Raw genomic sequence first — 16,914 nt, forward strand, 5'->3', positions numbered from 1 at the left:
CACAAGTACACACATTCATCTACGAATACATATACTCGCACATACACGGCGTACACACAGACATGTACACAGACGGTTCGCACAGGGAGGTGTTGTTTTTGCTGGAGTGTGTTAAACAAGAAGGGTACTCCATTTGACACACATGTTTCCCTCCTGCCTCACCTGCCTATGTGCCACCGCACCTACCTTCTTCCTGCCTCATCTGCTTCCCTTCTACCACACCTGCCTCCCTCAATACTCACCTGGCTCCCCCTACCTCACGTGCCTTCCTTTTCCTCCCTTCCGCCTTTATTGCCTCCCTACTGTTTGATCTTCCTCCCTCCTGCCTTGCCTGCCTCCCCGCTCGTCTACAAAACCCCGAGAGAGAGAGAGAGAGAGAGAGAGAGGGGGAGAGAGAGAGCAGTAATAGTGTGAATGCAATACTCTGTACAAACGCTACCCTCATCTCGCCGTGTTAAGATGAAAGAGATTTTTACTGATGGTGGTGTGGCCCGAGGCTTTTCTGAACGTGAAAGCGGTAGGTCCCAAAGTGAAGTTGCCTTCCTCCGGCAATCCACTATTCTCTTAACCGGAGATATAACGAGAGTCGAGGGATAATTTTATAACCGGGCAGCGGATCTGCCTCATTAAATCGAGTCACCTGGAAGGCATCCCTATCCAGAACCTGAGAAAGGTTGATGCAGTGTTATATCCAGCCCCATTATCATCAGGCTGTCGGTAGACACCTCTAGTAGGGATAGCTCTGATACGCCCATTGGCCTCAGCAACCAAACATCGTATCTCCCAAACACATTGGTATAAACCTTTCCAAGCACCAAAGCATGTGTACTAACTATTCTGTACGCAAAGCCATCCCCAAAGTAACGGAAACCATTACAGTTAATGTCATTTTCTGATCTAGAGTAAAGTGCCATCTTCTGCATACTCTTCCTTCTTTTTCGTTTCTTCTTTTTCTTCTCCCTGTTTCTAAAATGCCAAGGTCATTTACCTTCGTTTTCTCGCAGAGGAGTTCATTATCCAGCAGCCAGCTGCTATGATACATCACAAACAGAATCAATGTATCCTTTTAAACTTAAATATCGTACTATAAGCATTTGATTTTCATTATGTTGTTTATCGGCGGTGCATAACAGCTTACAATCCCAGTAGATTTAAACAGTATTTCAAAAACAATTTTTCCAGATACCCAAGTTGCTTAGAAGTACTGAAAGTTATATTGTATTAACGAGAAAGTAAAAGTGAAAATATGTATTAAAGAGAGAAATTGTGAATGAATAAGTGATGACGCAGCCCTGAGGGGATATTCTCCCGCATTTGGTCTGATCAGCTAGTCAGGTCAGGTGCGGGTAAGGGGATGGGTCTGTTATGATGTGGCAGGGGTAAACCTGTTCTGCTGTCGGGCCCTGCTGCGGATGTCACTGATTGCATTGCGCAGTTGACCCTTGTGCGGTGTGATGCGGTGAGGATCTGTCCGTTTTCCCCTTTGGAGCTAAGATGCGAATGAATGTGTTTGAATGGATGAGTAAATGGAGAGTGAGTCGTCCTGTCTCGGCTACCTCCCTTTCCTTGGGGGAAGCAGCCTAGGTATATAGATAGATAGATAGATGACTCTGTGTAAAGATGATGCTCTCCTTCCATTAGCCTTAACATACATATTTTTGTACAAAGGTAGAAGCTTATAAATTATCAATGAAATAAGAAAGAAAAAAAATCATAAACTTTACAAATATGTATGGATGGCACATGGCCTGAATGTACAAGAACTATACTGTTCAAGCAGAGATCATGGAGCAATATGCATCCTTACGTGTTGAATTTATAAATTCAACATGTAAGGAATAGCTGAAGTATGAGAATACTCGAGAAGAACAGTGTCATGATGAAGGTATAACTACTAAACTACCCAGAAACATATAAAAATGCAATTATAAGGTAGGGATTGAAATACTCTTCTTTCTTTACTTTCCATCTTTTCCCACTTCTATGTAGGGGCAATATGTTTCACTAATCTTCACCATATAGCCCCTGTGCATCAGTTACTGCTCAGGAGTACACACTAGCAGTTTCCAAGCTATCCTGGTATGATTTGACACTCTGGTTTTGGCTGGTATTACGGTTAGATGCCATTCCTGATGCCAACCCTCTCTCTTTTTCCAGACTTGGGACCAGCACTGAGTCGGGCTTTCTTACCCTTCCCCCTCCCCCCAAGTGGTTGGGTGAGAAGCTTTTGGTATGAGTGCTGCTAATAGGTCCATCTATTATGGTCCCATTTACACTAAACAGTACATAAGCCTCGTCACCACCCCAAAGGACCCCCAAGAATTCTCCGGCCGGAGCTGTGACTTAAGCAATGTTCTGTGAGACTTGGAGCAGTAGCTCAAGCCACGTTCTTTGGGAGGAGTTTCAACAGCACGTCACATGTTCTTTGGGAGGAGTTTCAACAGCACGTCACATCTTACGGGTAAAAATACTGTATTTTCACACACTTGTATCTCAGTAAGCATACTACCTAGAACAATTAGTTTTAAACCAAAATACTCAACAATCCTTCCACTATAAAATGCAATTTTTTCCAGGCTGCGAGGTGGAGTCAGTGAGGAGGATAGATAGAAAAAATACAAATAACTTTTGCCTGCACAGAGTTCGGGTGCGCATAGTGTCTACAGCATCTGCTGGCTGCCAATTGCTGCTCTCTCACACTACCACGCTGCTTGCCCACACATTTTCTGAGGTGTGAAGTATGTTTCATTTATAGAGATTAAAATAGCTATAGGCATTCATGATTATGTAACAGTTGTTAACATGTAACAGTATGGAAAAAAACAGGTAGCTATGTCTGAGTTCTCGAGGAAGAGGTTTGATACACTTCCCCGTAACCAGACACTCAAGTATTCCAAACACAGGATGAGGTCTCTGACCAGGTGATGGAAAAGTCCAACACGTGCCAGAAGCACGCAGAAATGCACACACACACACACACACACACACACACACACACACACACACACACACACACACACACACACACACACCACCAAGCTGGAAGCCTCGGCAGTAGATTTATGCCCCGAAATCATATGAAGGATCTCAGAGAACGAGAGAGAGCCAGGCATGAAGGAATAAAAAAGGAGAGTAGAAGCTAGAGTCTGTGAAGGTGGCAACTAACACGACCCCTGACAATACAACGGGTCAGTCAAGCAACTGTCTCATAATAAAACTCCAACAACCCCAATCTGCCTATTCATCACATCACCTCACTTACAATATGATGATAACAGGACAGAGATGGCCTACCCTGACGTTCCCCTACAACGCCAACATCATTCTCTTTGTCCTCCTGGGTCTTTCCGATCAACCAGACAATATAATAAATCCTCACTCTCTATAATAACAAGATGAAGGCCACATTATCCTGACATCTATTGGCCATTGACATTGGTTGCAGCAAACCAGCAGACCAGCGAACCAATGTACCCCAACTACAATCAATTTACACCTCATGATTTTATTAATGATCAACCATTAGTTACAACCTTCAGTTCTATGAGAAACTACAAGCAACTACAAGCACCTGTATGATTAAAGCTCTACAGTCGACATGATACTACAGTTCTATGAACTACAATTTAACCACAAGCAAAACAGAAAGCAAAGAGGTGCTGATCAAGTATTTTGACTGGGGAGCGTCAACTCAGCAAACCTTCACCACTATCACCATCACCACTACCACCAGTCTTTCACCACCACGAGTGTTGATGAGGCAAGATGCAGAAACATAACACACCAATCATTCCAAGTGCCTGACAACAACCAGCCTGCCAGCCCTCTGTCACTGTTAGCCTGCCTGCCACATAGCCTGCCTTGTCTGCCTACTCCGCTGACTAGAACTGACGACGACATCTGCTGATGGCGAGAGCCAGTGCAACGCCTATCTGCTTCTATCAGTGAGTTTGAACGTACCTTTATCCTTGTTTTTCCCAGTAGGCTATCTATCCGAGCTACACATACAATCCTTTATATCACTAATTTATTCAACTCATATAATCATCATATCTTAGTACTGCCAATACGTAAGTGATACACAATTATACATTTGGCACAAACATAAAAAAATGTTTTATAAGTATAACTAGGCAACTTATTAATGATTTCTAGTGATTAGTATTATTATGGTATGTTAAGAAAAGCACCAACATTATTGTCTGGGGAAACACCATTAGCAATACCCAATGACGATACACAGTTAGAGGGAACACGTAGTTCAGTAGAAAATCCCCACCAAACAAATATTTCACAGTTAGCAGAACGAGAGGAAAACAGAAATAACACACATAACTCTCCACAAACATAAGATCAAGAAACAAACACATCATCATCCATAGGTGTAGTCTAGGATGATGATGTAACATGACCGGGTTTTTCAGATATAGATAGCGGTGATTACAGACAATCCTTAAATATTTATAAAAATTTAGTACACCCAGACAATTTATACACCAGAGTTTACAGATCAGGAAACAAGTATGATGCAGTCCCTTATTACAATAGCACGGGAATTCAAGTGAACATTGACAAATAAACAAACACAATGGTAAGTGCAACAGGCAACGGTGATTCACATTCCTCACAGAATCCACACAATCCACAGAGAAGTCAACTTCCATTATATGTGTATCAAGGACATAAATGTTCTTAAATTCTCAGGCATTGACAAAGATAGAATTAATGTCCAGACAGTTATAGATGAGTGCGATCGACTATTTATTAGATGAAATATAACGGTTGAAAAAGAGAAAATAGCAGTCTTTGCATCGAGAACTAAACAAGAAAGATGTCCAGCTGGAAAGTTGCTTAAGTCAGATAAACTCATGAGCTCGGACCTACAATGAATTTAAAACAGAATTCCTTAAAAAATCTTCTGGAGGCAGAAATTTTTTTTAACAGGTATACCTCCAGAATTACATAAAATCATAGATCTCATCAAACAAACATACACTTCCCATGATTTAAGTGATATCACATCTGATGTGTCAATAGTTAAAAGAACTCTATTAGCCAGCATAGAAAACTCAGACTGGATCACAGTTAATGGAGGAATATCACCAATGCATGTAGTTGATATTAGTTATATTGCTGGCTTATGCAGACTGCCTGAGGGAATCTTCAAGATTGCAAAGATAATCCCATTGATTCCAGGAACATGTTTACTTGATTTTTTAGATGACGTATATTTGAGTTGTAAGAAAGCTGGAGTGGCTGAAACACCACAGTCAAAAAAAAAAAAAAAATGAGAATTATAGCCACAGTGGCAGCTATAAATACATCTAGAACAAGTACAGAACAATGGAGAGCTCGACAAAGAACAAACTTATTATCTCAACCTGTCCTATCGCTCCAGTTCGGCCTGTGGACACTCCAAAGAAACGTTGGTTGTGGCACTTTGGAGCTGCTGACTGGGAGGCCCTCAGGCAGTACTTTGATTTTCCCTGGGATGATTATTGCTTCCATGGCCAGGAGCCATCTGACTGTGCCTCGCGCATTACGGAAGTTATTCTCTTGGGCATGGAAGCATACATTCCTTTCTCATATCCTTTGACTAGTGCAAGAAAGCCCTGGTTTAATCACACTTGTTCTAATGCTGTCCACAGAAAGGAGAGGGTCTATAAAAGGTAACGGAGCCAATCCACCTCTGAATCACATTTTTTTTATGTTTCTGCCTGGAATCATGCTAAGTCTATTCTTCGTTCTGCTAAAAAAAAAAAAAAAAAAAAAAATCATCCATACTTAATGCTCAACTCTCAAACTCGAATTCTTCCCACTCCTTCTGGCACCTTGACAAAAACATTTCTAACAACTTTACTTCATCATTCTTCCCTCCTCTTTTCAACTCAGATGGCTCTGTAGCTCTTCCTTCTACTGATAAAACAGATCTCTTCGCTCAGACTTAGACGATTCCGGTGCTGTTCCTCCATCATTTTTCCCCCTCTGAGTTCCTCATGGCTGACATTAAAATTTCTTCAGCTGATGTATTTCCTGCCATCACTGGCCTCAATAATAACAAGGCATATGGACCAGATGGAGTCCCTCCTGTTGTCCTCAAGAACTGTGCTTCGGTGCTTACACCCAACCTAGGTATGTCTATCAACTTGTACCTTTCCTTCTTGCTGGAAGTTTGCTCTCATTCAGCCAGTCCCAAAGAAGGGTGACAATTCCCAACCCTCTAACTATCGTCCAATTGCTTTAACATCCTATGTCTCAAATTTTTTCGAGTGTATTCTTAACAGAAACACAGTAAAGCATCTTTCCAATCACAACCTTCTTTCTGATCGTCAGTATGGGCTCCATCAGGGACGCTCCATTGGCGATCTTCTTAGCTATCTTTCAGACTCCTGGTCATTCTCCTTTCAGGACTTTGGCGAAAGGTTTGCCATTGCACTGGACATCTCAAAGGCTTTCGATCGAGTCTGGCAAAAATCTTTGTTTTCTTACGGTTTCTGTCCTCTATCTGTGCGTTCATCTATAGCTTCCTTTCTGGTCGTTCTATAGCTGTTGGTGTACACGGCCATCGTTGTTCTCCTAGATCTATCAACAGTGGTGTTCCTCAGGGCTCTGTCCGATCAACAATTCTCTTCCTTTTATTCAACAATGACCTTCTAAGCTGTACATCTATCCCTATCCACTCATATGCTCATGATTCCACCCTTCACCTTTCCATTCAGTTCCCGCAACGTTCATCTCATCAGTTACTTCAATAAACAAGGGATAAGGCTATGGCACACATGATGTCTGACTTAGCTCGTATCACTGACAGGGGTAAAAATAATCCTGCTGGCTTTAATGCATCAACGACTGTTCTTACATCTATCAACCCGACAAAATCTTCCACAGGAGTATCCACTAATGTTTGATAATATCCAGCTCAATCCTGCTTCATCGTTGAACATTGTTGGGGTGTCATTCTCTCGGGACTTATCTTGGAAAGATCATATTACATCTCTTGTAAAATCTGCTTCCACAAGACTAGGTGCGCTAAGCTGACTCCATACCTTCTTTACCCGTGCATAGTTGTTGATTTTATACACAGGTTTTTCTCGCCCGTCTGTAGAGTACAACTCTCATGTGTTGGGAGGCTCCCCACATACAGCTCTTCTCAATAGGGTGGAGTCAAAGGCTTTTCGTCTCATTAACTCTTCTTCTTTTACTAGCTCCCTGCAACCTCTGTCTCTTCGTCGCACTGTTGCATCATTATCTCTTTTCCATCGCTACTTCAATGGTCGTTGCTCCTCTGAACTGTCTGCTTGAATCCCTCCACCTCTACGACGGGCACGTAGCACCTGTTCAGCAACAAACCCTCTTCTCTTTTCTGTCCAACTCTCTAATGCAAGAGTTAACCGTTACTCCCAGTCATTCATTTAAGCAATAGGTCAACTCTGGAACTGTCTCCCTCTGCATTTCCTACTTCCTACGATCTTCAGTCTTTCAAACGCAGTGTGTCCAGGCATCTCGAAACGAACGGATCTCGAATTTGGCTCTTTTGTATCGATTTTGTTTTTTCTTGGAATGAACGGTTTTAGGGCTCAGCCTTTGCATAAAAAATGATAATCCACGAGCCACAGCATTAGCAGTATGTGTAATAACGACAAGCATATGCTGCTTTGAATGCAGTATCACATGCGTATATATATATATATATATATATATATATATATATATATATATATATATATATATATATATATATTGTATAACTTGCAGGGAAGTGAAATAGAGGTTACCGCCGAGCTATCGTCTGTATTTCATGTCATCTGGATGACACCATGATGATATATAATATAATATGTGAAAGCTCTGTGGTGCCCCCTCATTGTGTTCCCTGCCAGTTATATGACATATCCTGCTCTTAGAATGGTGTATTGTTCTATTTTCATGAATTTTATAATTATCTGTATCTGTCTATGTGGATAGATAGATAGATAGATATTACTGCATTTTAATTGAATGTGTATACTCTATAGGATGAATGACAGTATTCACTTGTAAAATATTCTGTTATTGTACAGTACTGTGTTTATATCTTAACACTGTTGAAATGCCGCAAGTACGGCTCCACATAAAAAAGAAAAATGATTTGAATTTATAAGTCTTCCATTGTCACCACTTTGCTGAGCCTAATTGTACCGATAGTACTACTTAAAAGTTAATGCACAGCATGATTGGGGGTGTTGGGATAATATAGTATTTCTTAAGGAATGAAGGTTATTGTCTATTTATCTATTTATTGCCAGACGCCATAATCCCGTAAGGGGTGGCCATTTGACTCAGAGTCATTTTTTTTACGGGGAGGGGCACTAACTCTCCACCAACCCACTTGTTGACACGTAGGGAGCACGTATGGTTTGGTTATACGGTTACTACCCAGCGTTGCAAATGGTTTCTTGGCTAACAGAAAATCGTTTGGTTTGTCACTCAATGTAAAGCCACCTGTAAAGCAAAGAAAAGCAATAAAAAGTGACAGGAAAGATGGGAGAAATAGGAAGAGAGGGGGGCAGGCACATAAAAAGAATGATAGAGGCTAAGGAAGAAGTAGGCAGCACTACATCAAGTGAGTGGATGATGGTCGCCACCACCTACCACTGGGTTATTGGGTGAACCCTTACTATAAACTACACTTCAAAGATCTACTCATGGAGTAAATTTTTGCCAGGGCGGGTAATGGAGGGTATTACTACGCTGGCATCCTGTCCTCAGGCCTACGTCGACCCTGTGATTATGGGTGGTTGGGGGCTTAAGTAGATTGCCATTGGTGGGCCTCTGGTATGACGTACGTTTGCGCTACGATGGCCCCAACCTTTGTGTTTGCTGGGAACAAAAGCTAGTAATATATTTTCGGTAACAATCACGATTGTCCGTTCACTATAATGCTGGCAGCAAAGCCAGTATTTTTTCTCATTAGTAAACAGTTTTTCTAAGATCCTGAGAAAGAAACACAATAGTCGAGATACAAGATAAAAGACTAACAAAACAGAGTGGAGGAAGAAGGACGAGCGGCATGGTTAACTGGACCGAAACCAGTATCATAAAGAGATTATTTACCTCGCAAGGAAATATTTGAAACAAGCAAAGAACGACCATGATGACAGACGTAAATAAAAAAAAAAAGTTGGATATTGTCAGGGAAATTACTCTCGCCATTAATATTGCTAAATATGTGGAGGAAAATAAGAAGAAAGTGTGAAGAGTCATGGATGTGATTGATAAAGGACAGGACTCAGTTAAAGACTGTATGCACACACACACACACACACACACACACACACACACACACACAAAGAGAGAGAGAGACGTGGGGAGGGGGGGGTATAATCATCAAATGTGAAGTGATAAGAATCAGAGTGACTCCCAGTAAGGGCAATCTGGCTGTCATAATATCATCATCTTTAGCTGTTTTCCTGTATATCCTTCTCTGCTGTAATGGATGTGGAACTATGGTCTGACAAATCTAAACTGGCGGCTGTCATAATATCATCATCTTTAGCTGTTTTCCTGTATATCCTTCTCTGCTGTAATGGATGTGGAACTATGGTCTGACAAATCTAAACTGGCGGCTAGGGTGTGGCGCGACCCTCTGTACAGTGGTGCTATGTTTCCCAAACCCGCGATGTGAAACGGCTGTTATGTATGTAAAAGGCATCACAAATAAGATAAACACATATGAAGACAATGTTAACGTGTGTAATTTAATATATGAAAGAACAGTAAACTCATTATGCATAAAATATTTATACGGCAATACAGAAACGTGGCATAAATATTTTACAGTGTTGCTAAAAAAAATGTAGTCACTTTTATTGGCTTTTACCGTAGTTCTGGGGTGGGTAGTAATGTCACAATTATGATTATAAGATAATGTACAGGAATATAAGTAAAAATATGCCAATTTCTTAGTAAAAGAAAAAATAATACATTAAACCCTCGTGAGCGGCAACACTCACACAGACCCAGACTAACCCGGCCAGAGCTTCCTCGTGTAACATTCCTTTGTGTCCTTACCTCCTGGGTGGTGTGGAAATAGTCAAATTTACAATATGTACAATATAATGTAACAGAAAATAACCAAAATGTATCCTAAAACACCATAGATGTGTGTGTGTGTGTGTGTGTGTGTGTGTGTGTGTGTGTGTAAGAGAGAGAGAGAGAGAGAGAGAGAGAGAGAGAGAGAGGGGGGAAGGGAGGCCAGGGTAGGTGTTGAGGGAGAGATGGAGGAAGGGAGGGAAGGAAGGAGGGAGAGAGTTATTGAATGAGAACATATCATGGCGCTGCACCAGTGAGGTCATCTGGCGACAAATGTAAAACAATAATATTTTTAAATATAAGATATAATAAAAAAAAATAAAGAAATGAAAGCATAAGTTTATGTCATTCAAAAAAGAAACAAAATTCCCCAGGGTGACGCACATCTCCCTCAGGAGAGAGAGAGAGAGACAGAGAGAGAGAGAGAGAAGGGGCATCGCGCGTATGGAAAACGTGGCACCACTTAGAGAACTTCGTGCCTCACCCTAGCCGCCAGTTAAGATACTGTATGTCCTACCATAGATACCATTGTAAGTTGTGGGGGGGGGGGTCACCCAGGGCAAGGCCTTCCGTCCAGAAGCTGTGGACAATCATCCAAATCATTTACTTTGCAATGTTACCCACATGTGAACAAAATGTGTGTGTGTGTGTGTGTGTGTGTGTGTGTGTGTGTTGATAAAGTACTAGAATATGGTTGGAGGTTTGACAAATTATATGTTACTCTTTACTTTCAGCATTGTGTTTTTTACGAAAAAAAAAAAAATACATTTTTACAATTAGCTGGGCATATACACGTCACGATACAATTTTAATGTCTTTCTTTCACCCAATCCTTTTTATTCCACGAGAAGTGTAGAAGCCTGGCAGCGGGCTACTCTGCATGGCAGTTCTGTCATTAGTGCCATAATGTGAGCAATATGCGTCAACCATACCTCTCATTCATTTACAGCACCTTAACGCACTAGACTACCATGTGTCGTCCCGGTACATCCATGTCGTCCAATGTAGTTTTCATGAATGTTGAATTCTATTTTGCTGTCACTAAGTAAAGAGCCACCTGAGGACAGTGCTACATCAAGTCAGTGGATGATGCGCATCCCACCACCTATTACTTAAAGTTAAGTAAATAAAGTTATAATTTAACTTCTGTAGAATCGTTAGGTATTCATTACCACCATGACCACTGCTGTAGTTTTTACCTTACCGTATTTTAATCCTTGTATCAACTGTTACTTTATTATTTAGTGATAAGTTTCCCATGTACTAATTACATCATTAATATATTATTTTGCGTTTGTAATCAATATTTACATTATTCTAGTAGTTTCCACATGCTGATTATATTAAAATTACTTCATTAGATTATACTTGTAGTTGATACTTGCTCTATTATAACGAATACTGTATGCTATAAAGCAGACTAAATGGAAACATAAGGTACCTTGATATAAAGGACTTTATCCAGGCATATGTGTACAAAGAACATATATGCATACTTACTCTCTGCAGTAAGGTGATCAGGTAAGGTAACCCTCACATCAATTCCAACAACACACAAACACACACACACACACACACACACACACACACACACACACACACACACACACACACACACACTCTGTGTAATGGTACTCGGTTTTTAGGGTAGTTCTACACTGATTGGCAAGCCAAATTATTTCCTGTAAACCAAGAAGCATTTACAATGCTGGGTGGTAATCTTATAACCAACTAACACGTGTTCCCTACGTGACAACAAGTGGTTTGGCTGAGGGTTAGTGCCCCTTCCTGGAAAACAACTATCTAAAAATACGAACAAGAAGCCTCGGACCAAGACTCACCAAAATTTGACGGCTAAGGACCGAACAAAGGACATGGTAAGAACAGCTACATGGAATGTAAGGGTTGCAAATGACGAGGTGAAAGAACGAGATTGTCCAGGTGCTTGAGGGTGCGATAGTGGATGTATGTGGATTAAATGAAACTAAATGATTTTCTGGGAGTGTGAGAGGATGGGAGTATGGTTGGGGTATATGAGTGGGAGTAGGTGAGAATGGGAGGGCAAAAGAAGGAGTGTGTATTGTTGTGGGTAACAGATGGAAGGAGAATATATGAGAGTATGGATCAGTTGGTTCGCTGATTGTGTGGGTAAAATTGAAAGTTGAACTACAAATGTGGGTGACTGTGTGTGTGTGTGTGTGTGTGTGTGTGTGTGTGTGTGTGTGTGTGTGTGTGTGTGTGTGTGCATCAATGCAAGATCGTGCACGCAGAGTGAGAGTAGATTTCTGGACAAATGTGGAAGCATGCATGGAAAAGTTTGAAAGGAATAAGAGAGTGTTTTTGATTGCAGATTTGAATGGCAAAGTAGGGAACGTGAAGGTGGATGGAGTACTTGGTGAGTGGGGTGTGACTGCAGAGATGGATGAGAATGGCAGTGCTTTAGTGGACATTTGTGCCGGGAGGGGGATGGTGAGAGCCAATACCCTCTTCAGGCACTAAATGATCCATAGGTGTACGTAGCGAGTGATGAGAAGGGTGGGTGGTGAAATGAATGAAAGGAAGGCAATGATTGACTATGTGTGTGTGGATGACAGGATGAGAAGGTGTGTAATGGATGCAAGAGTATGTACAGGTTGGGGAAGTGGACTTCCTGACCACCACTTGGTGGTGGTCAGAATCGAAGTCCAAATGAAATGGAGAAATAGAAGAAGGAAAGGACAGGAGGAAGTACTTCATACAAGGAGGGTGTGGAAAAGTTACAAGAGGATGGAAAAAAGGCAGATTATAAGAGGGAAGTTGAGGAGCAAATGGGCAAATGTGGATTGGAGAAGATGGTGGACGTGAAAGGTGTGTACAAGATATTCACAGAAGAAGTATGTGCAGCATGTGAGGTGGTATGTGGGGTGAAGAGAAGAAAGGGGGTACAAGGAACAGCATGGTGAAATGAAGAGGTGAGACAGGCTGTGGCACAGAAAAAGAAAACATATAGTGAGTGGAGAAGAAACAGGGACGTGGAAGAAGTTGAGAGCCGGAAGAGAGAGGTATATGTAGGAGGAAAAGAGTGGTGAAAAGATTTGTAAGAGAGAGAAAGAAGAGAGTGGATGAGGAATGTGGAAGGAATCTGAGTACAATGCGGACGGAATGTAAGAAAATGTTCTGGAAAAGGGTAAAGAGAGTTAGACAGGGTGCCAAAGAAGTTAGTTGGAGAGTGAAAGATAAAAATGAAAGATTACTAGTTGAGAACGGAGAAAAAGTGAGCAAATGGAGAGAACACTTTAATGAATTGTTGAACATAGAGAATGAAAGTAATGCGAGTATAAGTGTTTGGGGAATGGGTGGGAGATGGAGGGATGTGAGAAGAGAGGAAGAAATCAGTAGGATGGAAGTTGTGGAAGCAATGAAGAAAATTAAAATGGGGAAAGACCCAGGAATTCATGGAGTGCATGGTGAAATGCTGAAGCATGGGGGAGATGGTAGTGGAATGGATGTGGAAGATGTGCAGATTGGCCTGGGAGGAAGGCAGAGTCCTGGAGTATTGGAAGTCAGGCATAATTATTCCCCTGTACAAAGGAAAAGGGGAAAAAAAGTATGTGGTAATCACAGGGGCATTAGTCTTCTTAGTATAATAGGAAAAGTGTATGGTAGGATACTTATTGACAGAATTAGGGAAGTAACAGAGGAATTAGTTGGAGAAGAATAGGGAGGTTTTAGGAAGGGAAGAGGTTGGGTAGATCAGATATTCATTCTTAGGTCTTTAGTGGAAAAATGTCTATAGAAGGGAAAGAAATTGTATGCGGCCTTTATGGACTTGGGGAAAGTATATGACAGGGTGACTAGACAAGGAGTGTGGAAAGTATTAAGAATATAAGGAGTAGATGGGAAGTTGCTGAATGCTGCAGTGTGTGTGGATAGTGAACTAAGTTAATTATTGTATTTGAAGGTTGGATTGAAACAGGGATGTGTCATGTCTCCATGGTTGTTCAATCTGTATATGGATGGGGGTATCAGAAACAAGGTAGGGCAGTGGATGTTGGAGCGGCCCTAATGAGACAGGGCAGTGTTTGGAAACTCCCTGCACTGTTGTTTGCAGATGATACTGTGTTGTAAAGTGAAGACATGGGGGAGCTGCAAGGCTTGGTGGATGAGTCTGGGAGAGTGTGTCAGAAACAGAATCTAAAGGTGAACGTATGAAAGAGTAAAGTTATGGTCTTCGAGAGAAGTAAAGTCAGTGAATATACAGTGAGGCTGGATGAGGATGAATTGGAAAATGTGAGTGCATTTAAGTACTTCGGTAGTGTGATGAGTAAGCATGGAAGTTTGGAGGGTGAAGTGCTTGAAAGAGTACAACAAAGAAGAAAGGTTGCTGGTTCTTTGAAAGCGGTGATAAGAAACAGGGAAGTGAGAATGGAAGTGAAAAAGTTACTACATGACAGTATTGTGATGCCAACTCTAACCTATGGAAGTGAAGCTTGGACTTTGTCGAAGGGACAGAAGTCAAGAGTGAGAGCAATGGAAATGAGTTATTTGAGAGGAGCATGTGGAGTCTGTTACATAGCCTATGATTTCATCATCCTTTGTGTAATTTTAACGCACAGTTGCTGCATGTTTGATCACGAGCGTGTTCTGCCTCAGTCCCCCCCTTCTACCGTTATAGTAGAGTAAGTCGACATCTCTGTTATACTTTGCGGGATTGTCATCTCTTTGTCCCCATGGCTTCATTTGCGCGTCCTCATTACAAGTTGTATCAAGCTCTCCTGGCCCCTATATAATGAGCTCAGTCTCTGCATCATTGCCACTTAGATCTGCTCCTCACTTTGTTCACATCTCTGTCCTCCCCTATACAGATATTATTATTGTGAGTGCTCAAGAAATCTCCAACCATCTAGCAGCTGTGTGTAATTTGAGTATTACTGTTATTGCATTTTTTCTTGTACTGTATAGCATAAGTTTAATTTGTAGGCTTAGTGAAGTTTTTGTAATTCATGTAGGGATCTTTATGTCAGTCATTTTTGATAATAGTTTGTATCTGTAATTATTTATCTGGCATTCACTGAGTATTATCTGGTATCTCATTTCATCAGGGCTGACTTAGATAAATTTACTCTTGCTAATTTCGTGTTAATAGAGGCTATTGCAGTTAACCATATATTTAACCTGTTTATTTGCCATTACATTATCCTTATGAGTCCTGAATGTTTTATTGTTAGTTTGTGCATTAAACTTTAACTTGTAATTTTACCTAACTCTTTTGTTTTGAACCTGGAACTTTACGGGACAGTAGTGATTTTTAGCATTCTCACTTAAAGTGTACATTATCTTTCTCTGTTCCGTAACATAAATTTGGCGACCTCTTATCAGGATATTCAGGATATTATCATAAGGATATTGTTTGATATTTTGTGACTGTGATATATTCATGATGGCTACTATTTCTACACTTGATGAAGCCAAAGATTTTTTGTCAAATGTGCAAACAGTGTGTGATATAGAAAACAGAACAAAGAATGAACTTAAGCTTGTTGCTCAACAATTGGGAATTGCAGTTCACTCTCATCATTCTAAGGATCAAATTGTTGGCATGATTAATAAAAGCTTGTTTAATGTAACTCCTCCAAATGAGCAAACGCAGATTGAATTAGCTAAGTTACAGCTAGCTCTGCAGGAGGCTCGTGCTAAAGAAGCTGAATTTCAGGCAAATGCTAAGCAGGCGGAGTCTCAGGCTCGTATTCAGGAGGCTGAATTTCAAGCACGTGCTAAGGAGGCTGAGTCTCAGGCTAAGGAGGCGGAATCTCAGGTTCGGATTCAGGAGGCACAGATACAGGCACAAATTGAACTTGCCAGGATTCAGGCAGACCATGAGTATCGCATGAAACAAGGTGGAACTGGATCATCTAGCTCTGATGATTTTGATGTGGCTAAAAATGTTAAACTTGTCCCTCCTTTTAATGAATCTGATTTAACAAAGTATTTTCAGTTGTTTGAGAGGGTAGCTACAGGTTTTAATTGGCCTAAGGAGTATTGGCCAGTACTCCTTCAAACTGTTCTCACCGGTAAAGCTCAAGTAACTTATGCATCTTTGCCTCAGGATCAGTCTGATAATTATGATGTAGTTAAGAGCTTGATTCTTAAGGCCTATGAGCTTGTTCCTGAAGCCTATAGAGTAAAATTTAGGACAACTTACAAGCAAGATAAGCAATCCCATGTTGAGTATGCAAAAATCAAAGAAGATCTGTTAGAGCAGTGGTTAAATTCTAAGAATGTGGATTCTGATTTTGGTAAATTTAAGCAGATGATTTTGCTGGAGGATTTCAAAAGGTGTATTTATAAAGATGTAAGCCTATATCTTGATGAGAAAAGAATAGATAATTTGTCTGATGCTGCAGTTTTAGCTGATGAGTATGTTCTCACTCACAAGAGATATTCTAGAGAAAAAGGGAAAGCTGAGAGTAAATACGTTGCCTCTACTCAGAGTACAGGTAACAGGAAAGAGAATAAGGATGATGTTTCTCAGGAAGTAAATACCAGCTTCACCTCTAGATTTCAGAAAAGTAAATGTACTTATTGTAGTAAGCTTGGTCATACTACGGAGAGATGTTTCAGGAGACAGCGTGATGTGAACAAAAAGGAGTCTTTAAATATTCAGTCAATTGGTCTAGTGTCCACTCTTGAGAGTTCCCAGAATTCTTTAACTGAGTTAACTGAACCTGCTTTGAGGGGTAACTTAAATTCTCATGATGGAGCTCCTCTTTTGAGCAGTAACGTGGGTGACACTCTCAAGAGTTCATGTGCTAATTTCCTGTCTGATGGTTTTGTCAGTCCTCTGGACAGTAATGACAGGAAATC

This window comes from Coenobita brevimanus, chromosome 3 (assembly GCF_032717465.1).
Source record: "Coenobita brevimanus isolate Jiangsu-jjx chromosome 3, ASM3271746v2, whole genome shotgun sequence".
Classification (NCBI taxonomy): domain Eukaryota; kingdom Metazoa; phylum Arthropoda; class Malacostraca; order Decapoda; family Coenobitidae; genus Coenobita; species Coenobita brevimanus.